The sequence below is a fragment of the Narcine bancroftii genome, chromosome 4 (genome assembly GCF_036971445.1).
Source record: "Narcine bancroftii isolate sNarBan1 chromosome 4, sNarBan1.hap1, whole genome shotgun sequence".
Classification (NCBI taxonomy): Eukaryota; Metazoa; Chordata; class Chondrichthyes; order Torpediniformes; family Narcinidae; genus Narcine; species Narcine bancroftii.
The window spans coordinates 252,478,131-252,505,589 of NC_091472.1; the positions used below are offsets into that span (position 1 = coordinate 252,478,131).

General features: G+C 40.4%; 1 long non-coding RNA gene across 1 annotated transcript in view; it reads right to left on the bottom strand.

Annotated features, from left to right (window-relative positions):
- Positions 1-20,331: 20,331 nt before the first annotated feature.
- Positions 20,332-27,459, bottom strand: part of LOC138760096 (uncharacterized) — a 28,965-nt gene continuing 21,837 nt past the window's right edge. The window contains exons 2-3 of the long non-coding RNA XR_011355398.1: positions 24,937-25,000; positions 20,332-20,508 (exon numbers count right to left, since the gene is read on the bottom strand). This is a non-coding gene — a long non-coding RNA (uncharacterized lncRNA). The remainder of the gene's footprint in view (positions 20,509-24,936; positions 25,001-27,459) is intronic.

Below are 27,459 nucleotides of genomic sequence, written 5' to 3' on the forward strand. Positions count from 1 at the left end.
CCCTTGGAGTCTGTTTCCTGAAATAAAGTTAACTTCACCTCTAGAAGAGCAGTATCAACATTAATATAAAACAAAATAAGATCTGAGCTTCTCCTGATGGATGGAAGATTTGATGTTGCAGTTTCCCTGCTCTCTGTACTGTATATACTGGTGTAACAGTCAAGTTTCTTTAGACCAATTTTTCTGGTCAAATTTGGCAAGGGTTGATTTTAACATGTGTCATACTTTTAACTGCGGCAAGTACCTGTGTCATTCAAGGTGTTGAGAGCTTGGATAGATGAGAGGCCAGGGCTAATATCAGAGTCTGTGGCCAGGTGTCAGGACTTCAGGTGTGTAGAGCGCGTCGAAAGAACCAGAGACTAGTTGATCCAAACCAGGGCTTTTATTGACTAAAAGGCTGGAGCATATCACAAGTAGGTCGACCAGTCCAGAATGACCTGGTCTGGCTAGGAGCAATCCTTTAAGACCTGCCAGTAGGAGTGGCTACACTCTCAGCCAATCACAGTCATCCTACACTACAATCTGTACATATACACATTGATGATAGAATCTGTACTATCACAAGGTGTGTGGGCGGCCAGGATGAGGGTCTGTGGTTGGGGCATCGGGAGCTCTGGTTGTTTAGGCTACCAAGGTGAAGGTTCATGGTTGGGGCATTATGAGCTTGGATGGGCAGGCAGGGGGTCGACTTTTACATGGGTCATATGGAAAACACGTACCTTTTGGGCCAAAAAAAGGGAGGGTTTGACTACTACATGGGATCGACTATTATACGAGTATATATGGTATATCTTGAAGCTGATAATCTGCCTGCTTCTTTCTTATAGATATCAGACTTTTGAATGAATCTTACAATGGCAAAAGGATCTGTGAAATTCTCTGCCCAAGGGAACAGTGGAAGCTGCCCCATTAAATATGTTTAAGACACATAGGGAAAGGTGGGTAAGTGGTGCTAAATTGTGGCCAGAGCAGCCATGAGCTTAAATTAAATGGCAGAGGAAACTCGACAGTTCAGCTGTCCAACTCTGTTCCTAATGTCCTTGTGATGCTCTTGCATTGTTTTATAACTGAATTTTCTCTATACCCTAAATGTGCTTTTTATACTTTTCTCTATACCCTGTACTACTTGACTTATTGTAGCAAGTTCAAGTTCACGATCATTATAACCTAATTGAACATATACAACCAGATAAAACAGCACTTCTCTGGATCACACTGTACACACACACGCACACAATACACAGCTCCTGTGCCTCTTTCTTGATGGTAGAGAGTCAAAGATACAGTGTGCTGGATGGAAAGGATCATCAATAATTCTGAGTCCAATTTAAACAAATCTGCTGGTAAATATCATCAATAGAGGAAAATGAGACCACAGTCATCTTCTTAGCCGTTTTGATGATCTTCTGTATTGACCTGGTCCGATGCCTTACAACTACAATATCACACAATGACGCAGCCAGATAGGACACATTTTTTGCTTATACCTTGAAGACGGGCTCAGTCCTGAAACATTGGTAATATACTGTATCTTTACCTCCTATGGATGTTGTGAGACCAGCTGAGTTCCTCGAGCATTTCTGTGTGTTTTTACAACAATCACAGTATCTGCAGACTTTTGTGTTTAACCCCAGTTGGAATTGTGCTCCCTGTAAAATGTTGTCAAGACTCCCCCCCCCCCCCCCCACCCACCAACCTCCTTAGGAAGAGTAGCACTACTCCCTACACAGTTGTCTTATTTGTTTGTGTATTTGCTGTTATTGGAGTATCTGTTGGATTGCCAGGGTAGCACAAAGCTTTCTACATGTGATAATAAAATAATTCATTTGTTCATGCTTGCAATCCAAACCCACAGCCATGGACTGGAAGCCCAAACAGATGGATTCAATCTCTCATTTGCACTTTAATAGCAAGGTGCAAGCATCTGGCTTGGTGTCAAGAATGGTAAAGTATTCCATCGTTTCGAAGCTGGGAAATGGCCCAATTCCATTGCCAACCCACACATCCAAATTTCAAGGCTAAATTTAAACGTTATCTTCAAAAAGGTTCAGGATACACCTGTTGAAAATAATGTGGAGATAAAAATATTAAATATTTTGTCACCTACTTGCTTTATTTGAAAGGACCATGTGTCAGAATTCATCTGGAACACACTGGGTTATCTTAATAGATTCATATTGACAACTTTGGTCAATTAACAAAAAAATCCACGTTAAAAAATAGACCTAATGTGGATAATTTATTTCAATGAGGTAGGTTTTTCAAGTGCTCTTTTAAATTTAGACTTGTAGCATGGTAACAGGACATTTCGGCCCACGAGTCCAAACCCCCACAAATTACACCCAATTAATCTACACCCTGGTATGTTTCAAATGGTGGGAGGAAACTAGGTCCCCCCCCCCAGGGAAAACCCACACAGAACAGGAGAACATACAAACTCCTTAGAGATAGCATGGGATTTGAACCCTGGTCCCAATTGCTAGAGTTGTAAAGGGCTTGTGCTAATCACTATGGCAACTGTGCCACCCACAGCTGGGTAAGAAGCGATGGTCTTAAACATTTAAGATTAGGTTACTCTGGAGCTCTGCAAGTCTTGGCATGATTCTTCCGGTTTAGTGGTTTACCAGCCACAGCAGGATATTTATCTTCATTGAGAACAGAGAGGCTTTGGAAAAATTGTACAAAACATTTTTCAGGCTACAGCTGGAGAGTAATGTCCAGTTCTGGTCAGCACACTATAGGAAGCAATACACAAAGGTGCTGGAAATCTCATCAGGTCACACAGCTTCCTATAGACAGTATGTGACCAGCCAAGGTTCTGCAGCACATTTATGGATTGTACTCAATCACAGCGACTGCAGGTTTTCCTGTTTAACATTGTAGGAAGGATGTGATTGCACTGGAGATGAAGCAAAGGAGATTCACCAGGAATAAAACCCAGCGTGCTGAAGGAACTCAGCGGGCTGAGGTGCATCAATGGGAGGAAAAGAATTTTCACTGTTTTGGATATAACCCTTCATTAAGACTGATCAAGTTCCTGCCTGAAACATTCTTTTTCTCCCACTAATGCAGTTCAACCCATTGAGTTCCATGAGAAGATTTGTTCCAGAATCCAGCATCTGCAGTTTCTCGAGTATCTCAAGATTCATCAGGATGTTGTCCGGGATGCAACATTTTAGTTATGGAGAGAGACTAAATAGGCTGCCTTTGTTTTCCTTGGTCTTCTGACAATTTCAATCTGAATCTTGTCCTTGTACCATTATCTGCTAGAAATAAATTCTCATTTCTTACTATCTCTAAACCACCCTTAACACTTCTCTCAAACTTTAGTTTCCCAAGGAGAACAACCTCAGTATCTAGAGCAGCCATTCTCAATGGGTTACCATATTTCCACCCCCACCCCCACCCCTCACTCCACAGGGTCCACAGTACATTTAAGGGGAGCATGGACTAAACCTGACTTTCACATGGAAGGGGGCCCATAAACATTGAGCAGAGTCCTAAGAGGGCCTTAACAAAAAAAGGTTGAGAATGGCTGATCTATTGCATTGGATTTCAAGCTGCCACCTAAACTCACATTCAACCTTAAGTATTCCTTATGCCATAAGTGTTCTGTGATTAGTGAGGGATTGCTTAAGGCGGTATGTGGGTGGAAAGAAAAAGTTTGAAAAAACACTGTTTTAATCGTACCTCGTTGACTCATTATGTGCACAGTTTCATAACTCCAAAGGAAATGGGCCAATGTCAAATTTTCTCAAGCAAAATATTTCAGTAACAATTGGGTCTAGAGCAGTGGTTCTCAACCTTCTCTTCCTACTTACATACCACCTTACTAATCACAGAGCATTTATGGCATAGGGATTACTTAAAGTGGTATGTGAGTTTGGGGGGGGGGGAGTTTAAAAACCACTGATCTAGAGTAACTTTGTGGTTAAAATGGCCTTTCCCACAAACAATTCTCATAATATAAAAAGGAAATGTGAGAAAGATTAATCTGATCAGGCAAGATATGAAAAAAATAGAATTGGAGTCTGAATTTGAAGTCAAGTGGCTGCTGCTTGACATGACGAGTGTTTCAACTTCTGTTTTTATTTCAGATTTCCAGTATCTGCAGTTTTATTTTAACTTTCCACTAATTTTGCTAAATTCAGCACCCTTTCCATTTCCCAACATATTCTTCCTGATGTATGCTGGCCAAAACCAGATATAACACTGAGCTAGTTTTATTCAGGATTAGTTGTAATTAAATGACTAATTTTCATCTATCATTCTTTGTATATTTGGAAAAGAGTAAAGAAAATAATATTATGACAAAATAAATATAAATTTCTCAGAAACCTGGTTCTTGCAAACTAAAGGGGAAAAATATTCTTCAGTCACATTCCTCTGCAGAGCAAACTCTCAGATTGTTGATTTAGAAAACCATGGAAATCAGAATGGAAGAGGAACACAAATCATGGTTTTGACTTAAATTTCCAACAGACATTGGCATAAAATGTGATTTAATGTACCAGATATCAATTTTCATTGTACATTGGCTAAATGATTTCATTGTTTGATAAATGATCCTGAAGTCATACAGTTAAGGCCCAATAATGATTTAATCAGTGTGAATCATCAGTTATGCAAGCAAATGTTCTCATGGATCAAAACACAGCAAATATCATTCACGTTCTAGTCTGTTATTCAAATGTATGTAATGAACTGGCAATAACAATCAGAAAAAAATTGCTTGCAAAATGTTTATTTTATTCTTCGAGTAAATTAAGAGTAAGTAATTTGTTTTCTTTTTCAGACACTAAAGGCCTGATTTTCATCAGATTAGAGGTAATGATAGTCATTGTTGTATTTGTAGGTTTGAAATGTGGCAGGACTTATGCTCAGGCCAGTAGGGGAAAATAGCCCAGGTACTGTTCCCAGTGTTGATTGTTCATGTTCAATTTTATTTATCATCCGATTGCACAAGTATGACTGACAAAACAACATTTTCCAATCCTCCTGGATGACACACAAGCACACAAACAGACATAACACACTTTAAAAAAAAAACTAAATATTTTTCAGTAATACTAATGTCTTGGATGGTCATTGTGAGCAGATCATTTAGTTGATCAGCATTCTCACTGGCCGTGGGAAGAAGTTGTTTCGTAGCCTGGTGGTATTGGCTCTGATACTTCTGTATCGCTTTCCCGATGGGAGTAACTGAAAGATGCTGAGTGCAGGGTGGAAGAAGTCCACCCTCTTCAGATAACGATCCTGGTAGATCATGTTGGGGGAGGGGGAGGGAGAGGAGAAGACAGAGAGGTACTGTTAGAGTGCTGAACAAATGCTTTTTCTGTACTCATGGAGATTGTTAAAACTGTCAGAAATCTGAAGCAAGTAAATGATCAAGGACCAGCAAAACACATAAAGCAAATTACACATGGTACAAAAGTTAAATCCAAAAAATATCACTTGGTGAAAAGAAATGCAATTCCAGTGAGTCAGAATGGGCACTTGTATGTTACTAAATATTAGTAATTTAAAAGTTAACGAACATACACTTATTAAAGGACATATTCCCAATTACAATTTACCGAGCTTGAACTGAGCTATTTTGTGCAGGATGGAACAAGCTTTATTTCCAAGTAACAAATAACATTTCAAGCCCCACTTTCATCTCAAGTCTTTGTGACTATGATAATTCTTCTGTAATTTTCTGGTTCATTCAGGAACATTCCAAGGTAGAAATCAATGAGAAATTATTGAAATTTTATTGATGAAACTACCTTGAAATTCATTGTAATCTAAGACCAATAGTTTTTAACCAAACTGATTATACTTTCTACTACATTCTATGATAATAGAACATTTGTATAAAGTTGTTTATAAGACTAAGACTGAATGTCTGACGCACATTTAAGTTTGAGTGGCTTACACTATCACATTAAAGGAATTTAAATTGTCTCTCCAAAAGGTCAGTTCAACTTATGATGTGCTCAGTATTTTAAATGATTGATGGCACAAATTACATGAACGTGCCTGCAACTTTAATATAGTACATCAGTGGTAATCTGTAATCCCAATTATAACCATTACAGTACTAGTTGATCTGAAGATTTAAAGAGAGTTTCCTTCTCAAATTAAAATATAGTCTCTGCCTTTTATCTTGCATACCCACATCCAACCATGTGATTTATGAAACTTATGCAGAGATAAAGGAAGCACTTGCTTCCAGAGAAAATAATAGTACCGAATTAACTTGGCTGGTCAATAACCTTTCAACAGATGTTCAAATTCTTTCACAAATTGTATTTCTGCTTTGTTGGGTGACATGCTGCATCCTCGTTCAAGATATGTGCCATAGGAAGATAGAAATGAATTAAATGATCATCTAAAAATCAAAGAAGTCCAGAATGCTGGAAGTCTCAAAAAAATGTGCATGTACTTGAAATACTCAGCAAGTCAGTCTGCATCTGTGGAAAGAGAAACAATGTTTTATCTTAAAGATATTTTAAAGAACTGGGAAACAGAGCAAAATAAATACGCTTTAAGCTGCAAAGAGAGTGATGGAGGAGTAGATAAAGGATTATTTCCATTCGGATGAGATCAGGATTGCAATGTATGAGGAAATAACTCCTTGGTGTAAACCAAGGATTTCAACATGTTACGTCCTGAGAATATGAGAAGGAGACAACCTTGAGAGGACAGGTGTAGATTTAGATAAAGGTTGCTAAACTCTTTGGAATGTATTCAGGTCAAAGGCTATAAGACGTAAGAAGTTACTAACTAATATGTGATATAATGAAAAGGTATGGAACTGCAGACATTCCAGGGCTGAAAACTATAAATTTACCAGTGATTCATGGTTTCACTGGAGCTTTTGCCTTGGATTGGATTGGATCATGAGCAATGCCAGGAAGGGAAGACAGGGAATGAACAGATTTGGATCTCTGTACCGGAACTCGCCACACTGAAGTAATAAATATAAGTTAAATGTTTCTTTGCCATAAGCTTTATAAATTTGATAAAGCATTATTGTGTAGAAAAGCTTATTTGCATAATCTTTATATTTGCTGAAGTAGCATTAATGTAATAAAGTTCTCTGGCTATAGACTTAGCGTAACGCTGTTACAGCGTCAGCGATCGGGACAAAGGTTCAAATCCTGTGCTGTTTGCAAGCAGTCGGTACATTCTCCTCATGCCTCATGGGCTCCGTTTTCCACCCACTCTTCAAAACATACCAGGGGCTGTAGGTCAATCAGGTGTAATTGGGTGGTACGGGCACATGGGTCGAAAGGGCCTGTTGCTGTGCTGCATGTCTAAATTTAAATTTAAATTCACATGTAATTCCAATACATGTAATAAAGAAGCATGAGCTTATATAACATGTTCATGTTTTCCATGTTGTCTTAATAATTGAAGCCAATCACATAATAACTTTTTTTGAGTTAAAAGAAAATTTCCTCACAACACCATGATGATAAGACCATAGACATAAGAGCAGAAATAGATTATTCAGCCTATCAACTCTTCCCTGCCATTCAATCAAGAGCTAATCCAGTCTTCAACTCAGCCCCACTGCCCAGCTTTCTCCTCATTACCTTAGATGCCTTGGCTAATCAAGAATCTATCAATCCCTGCCTTAAATACACCAAATGACCTGACCTCCACAACTGCCTTTGGCAACACATCTCATAGATTCACTGGCCTCTTGGAAAAGAAATTTCTTAGCATTTCTATTCTAAGAAGCTGCCCTTCAATCTTGAAGTTGTGCCCTCTTGCCTTAAACTCTCCCACCATGGGAAACAACCTATCTACATCTTCTCTATCCATGCCTTTCAACATTTAAAATGTTTCAATGAAATTCCCCTTCATTCACCTCAATTTGAATGAGTGCAGCCAAGAGCTATCAACTGTTCCTCATATGATAAGCCTTTAATTCCTTGAATCATCCTTGTGGTCCCTCTCTGAAACCTGCCTGACGTCAGCAGATCCTTTCTTAAAAGAGGAGTTTAAAACTGTTCACAATACTCCAAGCAAGGTCTCTCCAGTGCCTTATAATGTCTTAAGATCACATCCCTACCATAGGTATTGGTGCCGCAATACTCGCATCAGCAGGGTAAGGAACAGTTGCTACCCCTCCACCGTCAGACTTCTCAACAACAAACTCAATCAGGGAACCATTGAAGGAGACTTACTTTGGCATTTTATTGTTGTTTTTCCTCTCTGTTTTGCACAGTCAGTTTGTTTACATTAATTTATTGTTTACATGTGTACATTGAGTAAAGTTTTATTGTTTTTTTAACACTACCAGTAAATAGTAATTTTGCCTCACCAGCTAGAAAAAGAATCTTAGGGTTGTACATGATATCACATATGTACCCTGACAATAAATCTGAAATCTGATATTCTATTATGCTTGAAATGAATGCCAGCATTGCGTTTGCCTTCTTGACCACCTACTCGCCACCTATCTTCGTGTTAACTGCAAACATTGTCACAAAGCCATTCATTCCATCATCTAAATCATTGACATGCAACATAAAGGTGACATGGTTGATGTAGCAGTTTTAGTGCAACACTTCTACAGTGCCAGCTATTGGCACCAGGGTTTGAATTACACACTGTCTATAAGTCATTTGTACGTTCTCCCTGTGTCTGGATGGGTTTTCCTCAGGGCTCCAGTTTCCTCCCACTGTTCAAGATGTACTGGGGGTTGTAGGTTCATTGAGTGCAAATTGGATGGCACGGAGTTGTGGGCCAAAACAGCCTGTAACCATGCTGAATGTCTAAATTTTTTTTCAATTTGAAATTTATAAAAGTTCAAAGTACAAAGTTCAGATTTATTGTCAGAATACATCACATTTAATCCCGAGATTCTTTTTCCTGCAGGCCAGGCAGAATTTCTATTTATCAGTCATGCCAAAAACTGTGCTTAAGTAAAGATACGTGTTCAAAAGAGAGAAAAGTAAACTAAGAAATAAATGCAAACAAATTGACTGCGTAATGCAGAAAATAAATATTCAATAATAAATAATGTGCAAATTAAGTCTTTAAATGAGTCACAGATTGAGTTTATTGTTGAGGAGTCTGATGGTGGAAGGGTAGCAGCTCTTCCTGAACCTGGTGGAGCGGATCGTGGAATCTGCACCTCTTTCCGGATGGCAGCAACGAGAACAGAGGATGTCCTGGTAGGTATCAATCCATCATGTTTTCTGCTTCTCTCTAGCAGCAGCATTCCACATAGAATTTCTTGATGGTGGGAGAGTTTTGCCTGTGATATTCCCTTTCATTTGCAGGGATTTCCGCTTGGAGATATTAGTGTCCTCATACCAGGTGGTGATGCAGCCAGACAGCACACTTTCTAAAACACATGAATAGAATTTTACCAAGGTTTTTGATGTCATAACAAACCTTCACAAACTCCTGAGAAAGTAGAGAGCCTACTGCTCATTCTCACCTGCTTCCAATCCCCATTCTGACACATTTACCTTTACTTGATCCATGGGGCTGATCTCTTGAACATAGATGATACCATGTGAAGTAGTATTAGAGGCTCAAGCATCATAATGGTGTCAATGTAGGCTGGTCAGTCATTCTGTCAACACTTTGTTGTTCATATTTCTATCTGCCATAACTTTCAAGGTTTTTTAATTGTCTCTGATATTAAAAGTGATGTGACAGAGTATATAGATACGTTTTTGGGAGATAAATTGGGAAAGGTTTGTTAGAGTAGGTCATATACAAACACTTTAAAACAGATCTTATTTAAAAAACTAGAGCTCTCCCTTATGCTAGACATGTTGGGGCCAATAGTCTTTGCAAGAGCCTTGGAGAGTGCCCAAGAGACTTCACTAATGGATTGTTGTTTACAAAAAGGCAACAGATGAAAATTTTTTTTGGAGCTACAGATTGCCTGGAGCTGTTCTAAGAGGGTCATGTGGTTTGGAAAGCAGAGAGAGTCAAACAGGCTTTTCTCTCAGAGAGAGAGAGAGAGACAGACAGACAGACAGACAGAGATAGAGACAGAGATCAGTTCTACAGTGTTACAGCCACCAACAGTAGCTGGGACTGAAACAGGACAAGCTGGCAAGCTTGTGGAAAACCTCATTCAGAAGACGGGTTGTAAGTACTTCATTCAGCCTGGTCAAAGCTCTTGTGGTTAATGCAAAGAGAGGACTGGCTGTCTAATATTTCACTTGGAATAAGAGAAACAAGAAGGAACTCTGTAGTGACCTGAAAGAAAAGTTTATCATCTGGAGAACCTTGAAGAGGCAAGTTTCATCAACAAGACACTGAAGTGGCTGATGGAAGTAAATGTACAACAAATCTCTCTCTGAAAAGTGACAAGAAACTTTCTGAGCGGTAACCATTTACCTTTCAAGCACATAAAGCCTGGTGAACTTGATAAATGTTAAATTCTGTGCACAGTATAAGAATTGCCTGCAACAAGTGAACTTGGAGGAATGAAAAGTGAGATTGGACTGTGAACCAAAGAACTTTTCTGAACTTACACACACATTACATACACGTGCACTTAGAATTAGAACGGGGTTAAGTAAGTCAATTGTGATAAGTTAAAGTGTGATTCTATTTTCATGTTTAAAGAAATTTAAAGTAACTTTTGTTTAAATAACTATTTGTCTTGGTGAATATCTATTGCTGCTGGGTTTTGGGGTCCTCTGGGCTCGTAACAGTGAAAATCATTAAAAATACCAACTAAAAACAAGCACACATTGTGAAGAAATTGTAACTTACCTCTTTCTTTCTATCCTTCACCAGAATTGAATAGGCATGTGGAACATATGCCAAGTCAAATATTTCACCATCTGATCTCATTGTTTTTCACGAAAGCTGCATGAAACCCAGTAATTGAAATGACCTGCAAATTTGGATGCTTGGTTTATTTCCATTTGGATACAATTTCCTTTTGTTCTAATGTTTGCATTTTGAATTTACTCAAATAAAGTCCAAAAATATTTGTCTAGTGAGGAAAAGAAGAAGGAATGGTTTAAATTTGTCCATGACTATATAATAAATGCAACAGGTTAGTGTACAAAACCTTACACTACTGAGCAATGAAGCTGTTCATTATTAAAGGAAATGCAAACATATTTTATAGAAAATTAAGTTTCTACATTATTGAACATATTTTATATATTTGCTTATATATGGGAAAAGATTTGCAGAGTCAAGAAAGTATAAATGTAAACAACATTACTTTTGGTCAGTCAAACATAGTTGATTAAATCCTAACCCAGATGCCTTCCTCAATATTTAAATTAAATTTGAGCATCCAAAATGCTTTAAAGTATTGAAACAATATTTAGTGATCATATCAATTCCAGAGCCCAACACCAACATCAAATGGTTGTTACAAAAATTATAAACTTGGCCTTCACCAAGAAGTGTTGACTCAATTTAATGATGAAGAACTAATAAAGAGAAACAAGCAGATTAATTAACTAATTTGCCCTGTTACCACTGCCATTGGAAAGTCATTTCCCGTCGACTATTACCAAAGTGGCCTTGATGCTGCTCTGTTCCTTGGGGTAAAATCCTTTCCATTTTCTAATTTATCAAAGAGCTATAAAATAAATCTGTTTATATCTTTATTTTTCTTGCAAAAGTAATTTGAATTGGAAGGAACTAAAATTGGAATTAATGTTAAAGACAGACTGAGTACTCCATATACAATACATAGTACACTTGAATAAAAGGTATATAAAAAATAATCATGCAAAAAGCACATTTTGTAAAAGTGCTGCTTTAAGTAAAAATAAGTATTTGCATTTAAGATTTTGTGTTCAAATTAACTGCTTAATTAAGCAAACAAACATTATTTAGAAAGATCAGCACAGAAAGATCCCTACCCTGTTTTATCATACTGCCAACCTTACTTATCTAACAGCATGTCTTCTTCCCCTTTGTATCTTTGTTCAATTTTCTCTAAAATTGATCTTGATTTTCACCTCAATTATTCTACATGTTTACAATTTTATGATCTCACTGATCTTTGGTTAAAGCTCTTTCATCTGGATTCCATATATGATTCCTTTATGATGAGGACTTATTGTTGGCAACATATTTGATCTCTTCCACTAAGTGCTTACTTTATCAAAAATGTCAAAAATTATTACGAGCTCCATTCTGTATCTCTTCAAAAGTGAGAGCCTTCAATCATTCATCTTTTCCAACAACGTATTATCTTATATTTCTACTGAATTCATGTGCACCTCTTTTTCACCCTCTTCACTCCTTTATTGATGGTGAACAAGACTGCACTCGGCACAGTAAGAGTGCATCAATCAAATCTGGCACAAATTCAATTTAGTCTTCTCCACTTTAGAATTCTATTCAGTTGACAATAAACTGTGGTGTTTGGTCTGTTTTCAGTTTTGCCTTGTTGGAACATTTCATAATGTGCATTTGTACCTAAATTTTTTACACCACCACCTCATTTTGATTTTTACTTTCCAGATAATAAATAACTCCTCTTTTTTGTAATCAAAATGTCATGGCTAACATGTATCTGTTGGAATTTATTTGCTGATTCATTTTCCTTTTTTTCAAGTAAATTGGAAAGTTCTTGCAATTTAAATAAAATCAGAAAATACTGGAAATATTCAGCAGGTCAAGTAATTTTGTGCAAAGAGAATAACAGTTATTGTTTCAGGCCTGGGTTCCTTTACCAATACTAGGAAAGAAAGAAAATAATTTTTAAAATCTATTTATGTGGCAGAGAAAGTGACTCAGGGAAGTGTAACCTGGAGGATCATCTTACTGGTTGATGGTCAATAGGTTGAAATTGACTCCCACTCCCCCCCCCACCCCACCCCCGCCATGGTCATGAATATCAGATCTGCTCACAGCTGATACCATCTTCTAGTTGATCATCCTCCACTCCTAAAGTAACATGGCTTAATACCTGGATGGGCCTCTCACCCAAGGAGTATAAAAAGCAGCACGAGTCTCTTTTTCTCTTTGTTATCCCGAATCCACTCCTCGCTGTGATCCACGGGAAGTGCTGGAGACCCAACTGCTATTCTGGGTGTGGGCTCAGTCTGGGCGCATCCATGGGCATTTCACTATGATTCACCCAGTTTAACTTGTACATTCAAATCTGATTTAAACTGAGCTATGGATGACCATGTAGAGCAGTTTGCTCCAATTTTGGATTTCCTCCCCAAAGTCCATTTTGGAGAACATGTAGTCAAGTTTACTGTCATCTGATTGTACAAGTACAACCCGACGAAACAGCGTTCTCCGGTCCTTGGTGTAAAAACACGCAGGCACACAGCCAGACATAACACACATACAAACAAATATGCAGGAGAAGTAATATATTAATATAAATAAATAGCTATTGTTTCGTAACTATGAGAGTCTCAGATGGTTAGTGTGAGCTGTTCATTTGGTCGTTCAGCATTCTCACTGCCTGTGGGAAGAAGCTGTTCCTCGGTTCTGGCTCTGATACTCCTGCATCTCTTCCTTGACAGGAGCAGCTGAAAGATGCAGTGTACAGGGTGGAAGGGGTCTTTAATGATTTTGTGTGCCCTCTTCAGACTGCGTTCCTGGTAGATCACATCAATGGGGAGGTGGGGGTGGAGGGAGACTCCAGTGATGCTGCATGTATGTATGCAAACATGTTTGTGTGCAATATCTGGTTAAAAGCCTTATCCTGCTCTCAGCTGACCAGGCAAGTGTCTAACCTCTGCCCTGCAAATAGGCAATGGTATCTCTGTGCAGCACTAGGCTGTCAGAGACTTTCCTGTCGGGAATCATGCAGGTTTGTTCTGGGTGGATCACCTGCCCCAGAGAAGACTTGAACGGATTGGTGATGGCTTTGGACAGGATTTTGTGACAATAGTATGGGTTTCCAATTGCTGATATCCTTCTTCTTCCACCTTTTGTTTAAAGATGAGGGTAATGATGCCCTTTCTCATGGAGTATGACATGTTCCCTGCTAGGAGCATAGTGTTGTATAATTCCAGTGGGTCTGGGCCAACCCAGTTTCATAGATCCTTGTACAACTCAGCCAGTAAGCCATCATTTCCAAGAGCTTTACTCTGTCCAAATGAATGGATGGAGTTTGTAAGCTTCTCCAGGCTAATTGGCTGGTCTAGACTCTCCCTCTTGCTGTTATCTAAGATCAATAGGTAGGAAACAGATAGCTTCCCCATCAACTGAGGAAAGAGGAAGGGTCGCTCACTCTCTCCAGTGTTATTTGTGTGCTGCACCGATCCATTTGATAAATCCATCAGGGAGGACAAGGGCATAAGAGGAATGATGTTGCCAAACACTAGAGGCACTCAGGTCAAGGCTTCACTGTACATGGACGATGTTTCCATCTTCTGTTCGGACCACACGATTGACCCATGGATCACTGGCCATTTTGAGTCCGCATCAGGCCCAGAACAAGGCAATGCTCTTTGGTAACTGGTCTGACTGGTCCACCATCCCTTCACAGTCGGATCTGAGTACCTGATGGTGTTGGGGATCTGGTTGGGAGGGACTGAAGCACGCAACAAAAAAATCTCGCGGCTGCTGTACATGCCCTATTGCCCACAGGAATCTGGGCTCATCATGCGAACGAATGATCTGCTCAAGGAGCAGATACTCACACTGATGCCCACCAATACATCGCAGGGGTGGCTCAGTGTGCTACAACAGGTGGTGGACAACCTCAATTCCCGTCCAACTGACCAGGGGGTGTTCCTGCTCTCATGTCATCTGATGGCCTCTGACGCCACCAAATCAGAGGAGGTGGAAATTCAGAACCTCGAGGAATCAGGTGGAGTACGGGTGTAGCTGCAACAAGGTCCGCCTAAAAAGGGGAAATTATGGATTGTGGGCCCAGAGATATGCGCAATGGTCCATGATACTGGGTGAACTTAATCTGTCATGTATCCTCACCCAAATACTAACCAGACGAGAGTGAGTTTTACAATTCATCACCCCCCCACCCCCAACCTTCCTGCAGGAGAATGCTGCCATGGAAACATGAGTGACCATCACTGCATCCATCAGCATGTACAACATGTCCCGCAGGGTGGCCTATGAATACATCAGCAGCTCCAACAGATCGAACTCCGGAGCATGCTGCTGAGGGACTTCCACTTGCGTCCATCCCATTCAACACCACAGAACTGGACTGTTTGAATGAACTGTTTCATTACACAAACTGATGTGGGGGGAGGCACGTGGCAGTGACCTCCCACCTACCTCCTTCTTTCACAACATTACATCCAGTGCCCCCTGGTGGGGTGGGTGTTTCAGGAACTGTTTCTTACCCCCCTACAATCTGAGAAACACTCAAGTTCCAACTCTCAGAGTGATTCTCCAACTGGTGAACAAGGCTGGAGAATGTTGGTGCAGAGGTTTTGATGAGCACTGGTTGCACCTGTTGGTAGTTCACAGCGAGTGTGAGCAGAATGGTACCCAGGTATGCCAGTGTCGACAGCAAAACTGATGGCATATCCCACTGGATATGCGGACACTGTGCCTACCCATGGCTCCCCATGGGATCGTACAGTTGTTGCATTCCAGGATAATGTTGTGCCTTATATCCATCACCTTAATGTCCTCAGGGATCACACAGCCTACCATGGACACTGGGCCAGAAGGGCAATCACTGAGGCGGAAAGATTCTGGATGATTGCCTTCCTCCAATATGGCACTGTTTGCCTCACGCGAAGTAATCTGCATGACCAGTGTGCTGGAGACGGTGGTCAATGAGACACCTGCGGAACTGTGGTATACGGAGGATGCTCTGACTCGAGTCAACACAGCTGACGGCCTTCCGTATGGTTACCGTATGGTTCTGGATGACCCTGAACTAAATACTCAACACTGAAAGTGGTACCTGTGCTGTGATTGGTAAAGAGTGCTGCACTTACCTTCCCGACAAGTCAGGAACATTACTCATATGGCCAAACATATCCGAGAGGGACTAGTTTCTGCACTGGGGAAGCTGGTGGCCCTCAGGGGCTCAGGGGAGTTGGCGGGCTATTGCCATTCACTGGGTCACTACTATCACTCTCGTGGTGTTTGGGTTTTGTTTGCAAATTTATCCAGAAGACTCCTAGTCTGTATTAGTGTATTTTAATGATTGGTGAGTGTCGTAACTTCCGAGGAGTGGAATGTAGTGTGGATTATGAAGGATTATGTAATCTGGTGGGAATGTTGTTTTTTGGAGGGGCATGTGTCCTCTTCATCTGGAACCTGATCAGAAGTCACCTCACCTGCCAATCAAAGTCAAGCCTTGTCCGCTGTTGGAACCAAGGGGTTAAGTAATCATGGCAAATATGCCTATGTACTATTCATTATGTATTCATTAATCCATTACTATGTAACAATTTACTATTTATTTCAATTATACTGTTTAAGGGAAATATTAATGCAATTAAGTAACAGCCACAGTATGTAGAAAAGTTGGCTGATTATAGTATGTGTAGAATTTGCTGCCTCCAAATACAAAGAGAGAAAATACTTTCATCCCCAAGGTTACACTGCTAATTGTAAATCACAAGTCCGGAGAGAAAACATCAAAAACACACATAGGAGTAACAGGATAGCAGATAGGAGAAGTTAGACAGGATGAGGATGGAGGAACCATAGGGACGGTGATTTATTCTGAAACAGGCCAGTGACAGGAAGATAAGTGTATTGCAAGGATAAGTGATAAGAGTAGCATGATTGAGAATGTCAGAGTAAAACAAAATGAATAAACCACTTGTGTAGGATTGAGGAGTCATAAGGGTACATGGGAGGTGTTGATTAAAACAACAGAATGTTCTGGTCTGGCCTTGGGGATTAAGATAGGAGGTCTACACCATAGATAATTGCAGAGCAGGAAATTGCTTGAGATAAATCTTATGCAATGAGTCTATCAAAGAAAGCCAACTCTTGGTCAATGTAACAATGTTGATCTATATAAACAGAAGAGACTGGACAGTAGGGGTCAGTCTTGGGGAATAGCTCACCGAGAAGGTGATCTATGAACTAATGACTGAACCAGAGCTCTGTTAAGCTTTATTCTTGTGCTATGTTATAAGCTGATTGTGAATCCGAATACATTCTCCTATCACTTCATTCAACGAGCACGCTGGACTCAGACGACACATAGACCAAATTGAGGGTAGGGTAAAGCCAGAGTCCGACACTGTAGGTCAGCGCACACTTGCCATTGGCTCCTTTACAATCGATACCTGGGCCAGCTGATGACATTATAAAGCCCACTGCACGTGAGCCATCTTCCTCTTTCTCCTCTAGGATGAACCCATGCTCCACTCAGCTTGGGAACCTTGGGTAATGTTGGTAAGGTGTGCGCAGACAAAGGGTTGGGAGCTGTAGTATTGTGTGCCTAGTGCCCCAAGTTAGATAAGAGCTATGCCTGCCAGGGATATCAAGAGGTGGCAGTTATCATTTGTGATAACTTGATTGTAAAGCCTTCTACCGTGAGTGGTTGTAAGTGTATCATTTAATCTGGCGAGTGTGTGTAGGTGCGTGTCTTTTACCCCTGTTGTGACACCCCTACATGTGTAAATAAAACACTTGTTCAATCAGCTGAGTTCAGACTCGTTACCCTTGGGACTCATCGAACAGGTGTCACACACATAACAGCCCAGCGTGTTCACTGTTCTTAAGGTCATCTCTTCTGCTACTCCTCCTCTATGGCATTGGGAGGGGGGGAGTGGGGGATATTCTCCTGTTACTGGTTCCAGGCACCATTCCACTGTTCCCCCAGAGTCTGCAACCCCTGTGGCTGGTGCCGAACACAGGTGCCTCCATCTTTGGCACAGTCCCTACAGTTGCAGAATTTTAAAATAAAACACTATCGGCTCCTTTTACAGGCTGTTTAAAGCTGACACAGAGCTGCCGGCATTTGGACTGTGTAGTTGAACCCTTCAAGGCAGCACTGTGTCTCCGCTCTCTGCTCTCCTGGGTCTGCAACAGCGGCAGCGCTTTCATTGCATCAAGTTCGGCAGTGCCGCCATTTTTTTGACTGTGGTGGAATGGAGAAAGTCACACATCTCTTTGCAGAATGCAAATTCATTAAGAAAGTATAGAGAAGTGTGCATGGGTTCTTGTCACAGTTCATCCCCAGCAGAAGCATGACATAGAACTCTCTCTCATAGGATATCTGACTCTGTGTTCCCAGGGATGCACACAGAGTCAGATATCCAGAACTACTGGCAACTATCAACTAGTTGAAGGATGCACTTTGGTCCGCCCGAAACCTGTTGGTCATTCAGCACATGGAGACGTCAGTGTGGGAATGCTGCAGTCTGGCACATTCCAGACAGCAGGAATATGTGCTGAAGGACGCACTGAAGCTTGGTGCAGCCAATGGGAGGATGCAGTGGGGAAGGATTGCCATCTAGAGTCTTTCTGTTACTGGGCATTGAAGGGCTGAGACTTCAGGGAAGCCCCTTAAAGAATAGATGAGGGAGTGACGACAATGTGCCACGGCTGTGGCAATGACGTAAATAGAAATGAATATACCAATGTACAGTGATGGAAATGTATAGATATGAAACTAAGGATGGGAAGAGACTTTGAAAGAGTTTACTTTTTCTAAATAATTTATTGTGAATAAAGTCTATTTTTGGTAAAGAAAAACTTGTACATTCAAATGTGAAGATAGATATCTTCTTTAATCTGTATTCCATGCCTGTATATTTGGGGAGGTGTGGCAGATTCTGTTTGTTCGAACCTGCAGTAATCTAAATACTTTCTCTAGTTATTTGGGAATTTGCACGCCACTGGGTGGGCATTCGGTCTCTGGTTTTGTGCTTGATCTAATAACAAAATAACATTTGTATTTTGGAAGTAACACATGTCCAGGATAGTAATTCCTTGAACTCTTTGAATCTGTTACTTGGACCTTCAGCACCGCGAGAAGGAAAGGGCAAGGGCAATTTTTTTGAAAGGAAGCGGCCAGCATTGTGTTGGAGAAGTGTTTTCGAGATTCATTGGGTTAATGAAGGTAATTAGCAAAAGAGAACTCAGTAAGGAAAGAAATATGGAGGAGCTGCTGGAACTGTTGTAACAGGACCTCTGCCACTGGTGCAGACCCAATGACAGCAGGAAGCAGAGAAATAGTATACCCCTGCAGGGTCCTACTGCCCAATCATACTGGCAACCACACTGTGTAGGCTTTAAATGGCCTGTTAAAGGAGTCAATACGATTTTATTGTAAATCCTGTGACTGCAGGTTCCGGAGCCAATATGGCAGCGCTTGTGTTCGGAACCAGCCATGAGGGGTTGCAGACACCGGGGAAGCAGTGGACTGGTACCAGTATTATTATGTGTGTATAATAAAGAACTACATTTCCCAGTATGCAATGTGCATGGTTGGGGTGGGAACAAAATGGAGACCATGACAGAAGTCAGTTGCGTTGTTGGTTCAAGCAGCTCGAGAAATAAAGTTGTTCGAGTTGGAACAACTTTATTGGAAGGTTGTTCTTCTTCAAGGAACAAACATAACAGTGCCAAGCACACTCCCCACTGCCACTGAGAAGGAGAAGTAGAGGAGACAACCCTAAGGATGATGAACACAGTGAAGGTCCAGCAAAGGGTTCTGCGATTGAAGGGCACCCACAGGCTACAAGCTAGTGGTGAACTGTGGGTGAGAAATCCACACAGGCTGCGGACTGCTGGCGACTTGAGGTCATAGGTCTCACGCTGGAGACTAGCTCATGAGAATGAGGTGCCAAGAGCAAGGAGATCTCCTGAAGGGTCCTGAGCGTTGAAGGATTCATCATCATATTGGAGTTTTGAATTTAGACTCAGATTACCAAATGCCAGTAGCTGCAGAAGGTGCGGGAGTGCTGAAGGAGAATCCATGGACACTCAGAAACTCTGAAGGGACTTCCTTTTTTTTCTCTTTCTCTGATTGTAAGGGGCACAGAACAATGCTAAAAGGAAATCATTGTCTGTCTTATGGCCGACTAAAGGCAATTTCGTGGAATATTACATTTCTGTTTTATTAAATGTCAATAAAGAGTATCTGATTGAAAACCTATGAATTGCAGGTTTCAATTAATGCAAATTGTCTGACAACATGAAAGAGCACAGAGATCAATAAATACACTCATGGAGTGTTGTAGAATTTTACAGACTAGAAACAGGACTTCTGGCTGGAATTACATATGACTATCACAGCTTAGATGGTGTTGGAATGAGATATGTTAATAAAGAAGGAAGGGGTGGAAAATAGATTGGTGGATCTCCAGAGGCAGTATAATTTACCTTATTCCGATTTTCTTTCATTTTTGAAATTCAATGTAACGGTTGAAACAATTGCAAGTAATTCAAATCAATTCAGAATTTATATCAACAGTCTTTTATTCTACACATGGCATTTGTGGTTTTCCATAGGTCAGAGCAAGGAGATTCTAGCTGTTTCTTTCTGTTTCTCTGACAATTGGATGCTCATTATCATGTTTGCCCTTTCACAGTCTTCAAACAGTGATCTGATCAAATTCACAGGATAAGCATTTCTGAAGCTTAGGTTCTGACCTTGCAGTGATGAAAATCAAATGAGAAAGCGATGTTATGCTTGAGTGAACAAACGTTCTATTTATAAGCATAAATTTCTCTTATGAGAAATCCCATTAGGATATATACCGTATTCAGAGATACATATATCTGCTACCACACTTGTTTGATCAAAGTCAGACAACAACATTATTTCCTCTTACAATAGTTTGAAAAGAGTAATCAATTGAATTTGCTTATTTGCTGTTCAGGACTAGAATGTACAGCTCTCAGCAGCTCACTTCAACTTGAGGGTGTTATCTTTCTACCTTCTGTTGTAAGATTCTCCAGATCAGTTTGATTCCAGCTTGGTTACTTTTTAAAATTTCATCTTGCCTTAATTGTCTTGGAATTTAGTGGAATAATCTTTGAATTGACTTTGTTCTCAATGTTTATGTCGTATTTCATATTTTGACCAAAAGGGATACAAAAGCATAAAATCATTCAGCGCTTCATTCTCTCACCAAACGATGGTGAAGTTAACCCTGTTACATGACATGTCTGATCACTTAACTTAGATATTATTTTTAATGATCAGTAAAGCCATTCTGATTTTCCATAACTGCTACTTTTATTCAATTCTAATCAAAATAAAATTAAGGAACTAAGAAAATGTGCTAATGTAGCATCAACCTGTAATGATGTGTAATAAATCTTTCTCCTAAACACATTGATTGTTTATTTGCAAGAATTCTTTTGTTACACGTGAACTTTGACACTGAGTGTTGGACAAGGAAAAGCCTTGTATCACATTGAGACCAGAAGCAGGAACAACCGTGGTTTTCCTTTATCCAATACCCAAGCTCTAAAATGCCATGTTTTTAACCATTTTCACTTTGTTTCCTCCAAAGCAATGAAATTAACCATGTTTGGACTCAAGTGGCTTTATAAAATTCTATTTAGTTTATAATGCAGCAAAAAAAAATCTACTGGAATAAACTTATTCCTGTGCAGAACTGAATGCTTGGGTACAGACTTAATAAACAACCTTGGAGGCCTAGAGATGTGTGAGAATGTTTGCTCTGACCTTACCAAAATGCACATCTATTGCTGAATCATGTCACCTCTAGCAGCTCACCCTGGGAAGACATTACCATCAGAACAGACCTGAAACATTGACTGAGCGATGGATGCTGTCTGACCCGCTGAGTTCCTCCAGCTATTCTTTGTCTGCTAATTATTCCAGCATCCGCAGTCTTTGTGTTTCTCTATTACCATCAATTTATCTACTTTCCCAGCCACAGGTATCAGGAATGAGTCCTGAGAGGAAGCCAGGGGAAGAATTCAATGACAATGCAGTAGACAAAAGTGTTGGAGAAACATCGCAGGTCATGCAGCCTCATTATGAAGTAAAGGGTAACCAAAGTTTCAGGCCTGGGCCCTTTGTCAATCTACATGAAATGGAGTAGAGAGCGAGACAGACTTTTGGATGGGTGCCAGGATAACCAGGACTAAACAGCTGGTGATGGACTTCATAAAAGTGACAGAGCTCACTCCCCCATTTGCTTCAATGGTGCTGAGATGGAGATAGCAGATAGCTTTATGTTCTTCTGGGTAAACATCTCCAGTGACTTGTCCCCCACATCACAACAATGGCCAAGAAATCACACACCAATGCCTTTATTTCCTTAGAACCCTGATGAAAATTGACATATCACCAGTCTGCTTAGAAGACTACAGCACAGAAACAGGCTCTTTCAGTCCTTCTAGTCTGTGCTGAACCATTTTTGGTTGCCTCGTCTCACAGACCTGCACCCAGTCCATCGCCCTCTATACCTTTCCCATCCATACACCAATCTAAATTCTTTTAAAATGTTAAAATTGAGCCCACATTCACCACCTCAGCTGGCAGCTCATTCTACACTCCCACCATTCTCTGTGTGAAGAGATTTCCCCTCATGTTCCCCTTAAACTTTTCCCCTTTCACTCTAAACCCATGCCCTCTAGTTTGTATCACACCTATCCTCAAAGGAAAAAGCATATCTACATTTACTCTATTGATCCCCCTTATAATTTTAAATACCTCTATCAAATCTCCCCTCTTCTATGCTCCAAGGAATAAAGTCCAAACCTGTTTAACCTTTTATGCTGTCATTCAGTTCCTGAAGTTTGGGCAACATCCTAGTAAACCTTCTCTGCTCTCTTTCTATTTTATTGATATCTTTCTTGTAGTTAGGTGACCAAAACTGCACAAAATACTCCAAATTTGGCCTCATTAAATATAACTGTATCATAACATTCCAACTCCTGTATTCAATACTTTGATTTTTGAAGACCAATATGCCAAAATCTCTCTTTACAAACTTCTCCACCTGTGATGCCACTTTCAGCGAATTATGTATTGTTTTCCATTAACAATTCGTACAGTAACATAATTAAAAGCATCATATCAGGATTCATCACTGCATCGCTGGGAACTGTTCCATCCAAGGCTGTAAGAAACTATGGAGGATTGTGAACATGATTCGGGGCCATCACAGATATGCCCATTACCTTTATTGACTTCATCTATAACTCACACTGCCTTGGAAAAGTACCCAAAATATTTAAAAACTAATCTCACCTAAGCGACATTCTCTTCAACCCTCTCCTATCATGTATAAGAAACACAAGCATGAAATTCAAAGACAATTTCTTTACCGTAATTATCAAAATCCTGAATGAACCCTAAAATGGTAAAATTATGTTGCCTTTGCTCTACAACAACCAGCCTAGCATTTAATATGATCTTCCCCAGAGAATGATGGAGAAGCTGTCCCCGCTGGCACTCAGCACCCCTCTCTGTAACTGGATTTGGATATCTTAACGGATAACGGAAAAACCACAGTCTGTCCAGGTTGGTAGCAGAACACCAAATACTGTTAACATGAACACAGGTGACCACAGGGCTATGTGCTCAACCACCCCTATTCATGTTACTGACTAATAACTGCATCACCAGATCCAGGTCCAACAGAGTCATGAAGTTTGCAGATGACACAACAGTTAGTGGCCACATCAACAAACAACTATGAGTCGCTCTAAAGGAAAGAGGTGAAAAATATTGTGATATGGTGTGAGAATAACAACTTGAATCTCAACATGGACAAGATGAAGGAGATATTCATGGACAGAAACAACCACCCTCCACTATGCATGAATAACTCAGTAGTGGAGAGAGTAGAGAGCACCAAGTTCCTTATCAAATGACCTATCGTGGACACTTGTCAGGAAAGCACAACAGTGAATGGACTTCCTGAGAAGATTGAAGTAGACAAGATTACACACCATAATGTCAACTTTCGACAGGAGCTCTATTGAGAGCGTCCTGACCATCTGCGTCACAGTGTAGAAAATTGGATCTAAGGTCAATCCACAGGACTATAAGAGCAGTAGAGAGGATCACTGGAGTCTCCCTCCCTCCCCATCAACATTGTCTGAAGAAGGCACACAAAATTGTTGATGATCTCTACCCTGTCCATTTCCTCCCCAGTTCCATTCATGATCATTCTGACACGTTCTGCCACTTTGACAATTTCAATCTTCCATCTTGACCATGGACTTTACTCCTACATCTTACAGCAGGATGGTCTGCGGATGATCTGCTTCTTCCTTGTTCTCCTCCACCAAAACACTCACTCTCCTGGTTCAATTCATTTTTACATTTTTCGTTCAACTTCCTGTTACTGATGGACACATTGGTGCTCCCTCTTGCACTCACTCTGCATTGTATTTGCTGTCAATTTCTACCCCGATCTCACCTTCACATGGCCCACCTCTGCTTCCTCCCTTTCTTTACTGGATCCTTCAGTTTCCACTTCAGGTGGGAGGTAAGGAGCAAACAGCCATAACAAGCACTCAGATTCACACAGCTAACTGAGATGAGAAAACATTTTTTTACCCAGAGAAGTGCGAATCTGTGGAATGCTCTGCCACAGAGGGTGGTAGAGGCAGATTCGCTGATTATGTTCAAAAGAGAGTTAGATAAGACTCTAGTGGGCAAAGGAGTTAAGGGTTATGGGGATAAGGCTGGAAAGGGGTACTGATGGTAGTGATCAGCCATGATCTGTAAAATGGTGGTGCTGGCTCAACGGGCCGAAGGGCCTACTCCAGCTCCTATTGTCTATTGTCTATTGTCTATTGTCTATTGTCTATTGTCTAACTCTATTTAATTGCTGCCATCCTTGTGTCTGTTTCAATGATGAGGCTTTGGACATTGGTGCCTCATATATGTCTTCCTTCTCTCCAGACTGCAGCTTAATCTTACCAAAGCTATCAGAACGTTTGACCCCATGTTATCTATGATCTAATACTTCACTTTCACTCCTCCTTCTCCATGAGCGAGGAAGTCACAGAGTTCACCTGGACTCTCATTTATCCATCCCACCAGTCTCTGTATTCAATGGGTTATCCATCACAATAATTACTCACTTCAACTTGATTCATACACCAGATAAATCTTCCCTTTGTTACGAGACCAGAGGACCCCAAAACCCTGCAGCGATAGATATTCACCAAGACAAATGGTTACTTAAACAAAAGTTACTTTTAATTATCTTTAAACATGAAAATAGATTGACACTTTAACTTATCACTATTGACTTAATTAACCTAACTTAACCCCCTTCTAATTCTAAATGCACGTGTATGTAGTGTGTGTGTAAGTTCAGAATAGTTCTTTAGTTCACAATCCAATCTCACTTCTCATTCCTCTAAGTTCACTGGTTGCAGGCAATTCCTATACTGTGCACAGAATTTAACATTTATAAAGTACACCAAGCTTTGGTGCTTCAAAGGTAAATGGTTACTGCTCAGGAAGGTTCTTGTTGGTTTTCAGAGAGAGATTTGTTGTACGCTGAACACCTAGCCACTTCAGTGTCTTGTTGATGAAACTTGCCCTGTCAGGGTTCTCCAGATGATAACTTATTTCTTTCAGGTCATCACAGAGTTCCTTCTAGTTTCTCTTATTCCAAGTGAAACATTAGACAACCAGTCCTCTCCTCTTGGATGAACCACAAGGGCTTTGACCAGGCTGAACTAAGCACTCACAACCCGTCTTCCAAATGGGGTTTTCCACAAGCTTACTAGCTTGTCCTGTTCCAATCCCAGCTGCTGTTGCTGACCGTAAAACTGTAGAACTGATCTCTGTCTCTCTCTGTCTCTCTCTCTGTCTCTCTCTCTGTCTCTCTCTCTGTCTCTCTCTCTGTCTCTCTCTCTGTCTCTCTCTCTGTCTCTCTCTCAGTCTGTCTGTCTGTCTGTCTATCTGTCTGTCTATCTGTCTGTCTGTCTGTCTCTCTCTCTCTCAGAGAGAGAAAGCCTGTTTGACTCTCTCTGCTTACAAAACCACACGACCCTCTTACAACAGCAAGTTCCCTTCCAGACAGAAGGTGGCTCTGATGTTCTTTCATCTGTTGCCCTTTTATAAACAACAATCCATTAGTGAAGTCTCTTGGGCACTCTCCAAAGTTCTTGCAAAGGCTGTGGGGCTGATATGTCTAGCATTAGCAGAGCTCCAGTATTTCAAATAAGATCTGTTTTAAAAGTGTTTCTATGTGACCTACACTAAAACCTGCCCCAATTTATCTCCCAAAAACATATCTATATTCTGTCACATCTTCTACTTCTCTCCATTTCAGCAATCTGAAGGCACCAATCCCTGTGTCACTCCTTGCTTCACTCTTTCATCTCCACTATCTGCTCCTCACTGCACCTTCCCTCACAACCACAGGAAAAACAAACCTTCTCCTTTTACCTCTTTCCTTTCTAACACCTAAGAACCTAAATCGTTTTTTTTTAATCTATTGTGGTGAACCTGGTGCTCAGAATGTAATCTCCTCTGGATGGGAGAAACAAATGCAGGCAAGGTGACTTTTACCATGAGCGTGGACAATCATTGATGATCAATTGTCTGTTACCTTAAATCTCCACCTCACACCCAACCTGGCCCCACTCTCCACCTGTCCTCTCCACTCCTATTCTGGCCTCCCCACTCCCCATCTGACCTTCTATTCTAACAACCCTCATTCACCTATCAATCTATTCATCAAAGAATTTAAAATTGCTTGTTTACACTCCTTTCCACTTCTGATGAAGGGTCTTTGATCTGAAATATTGATTCTTTCTCTCTCTGCAAATGCTACCTGGTCTGTTGAGTTTGATTTTTTTATTACAAACCTATATGATATGCTAAGTGAGTTGACAAAAAGCATGCATATGGAATATAATATAGGAATATGTAAAGCTGTCCATTTTGCTAAGATTTATTAAGAATAGCATTGTTCTCCTTCACTAAGGAAGGATGTCACTGTTATGGAAGCTGTTTGGATAAGATTTAGTAGACTAATAGTGGGATGCCTAATGAGGAAAGTTTGATCAGACTTGAAAGTTTGATCAGTTTGGAGAGTGAATCACATGAGAATCTAAGAGGCATTTCCTCTTGTGGGAGAATCAAGAATGAGGGGTCACATCTTAAATATAAAAGGTGACCTATTTAAGAAAGAGATGGGTGTTTTTTTTTCACCTCAAAAGGTCATGGATCTTTGGAATATTCTTCTTAAGAATTATTGGAAGCAGAAACTTTGGATATTTTATAGATAGAGACAGATACTTGATAAGTAAATGGACCAAAAATTACTGCAGATAAGTAGGAATGCAGGGTTGTGGTTTATAATCGAATCAGCCATGATTGTATTAAATGATAGACTACACTTGAGGAGCCAAAGGGTCTGTTTAATCCTGCTCCTAACTTGACAGTTTGTATATGCAGATGCACCAATGTTTCTGGGATGTCTTCCTTCATCTCAACAATTATTTCCCCTCTACCACAGTTGATAATGTTCTCAACTGCTCCTCCTCCATTTGCCAGACTTGTGCTGTTACCACCTCTCTTTCCAACAGTACAGTTTTCTTTGTCCTCATCTTTAATCCCATGAGATCCACATTCTTTAATTCTAC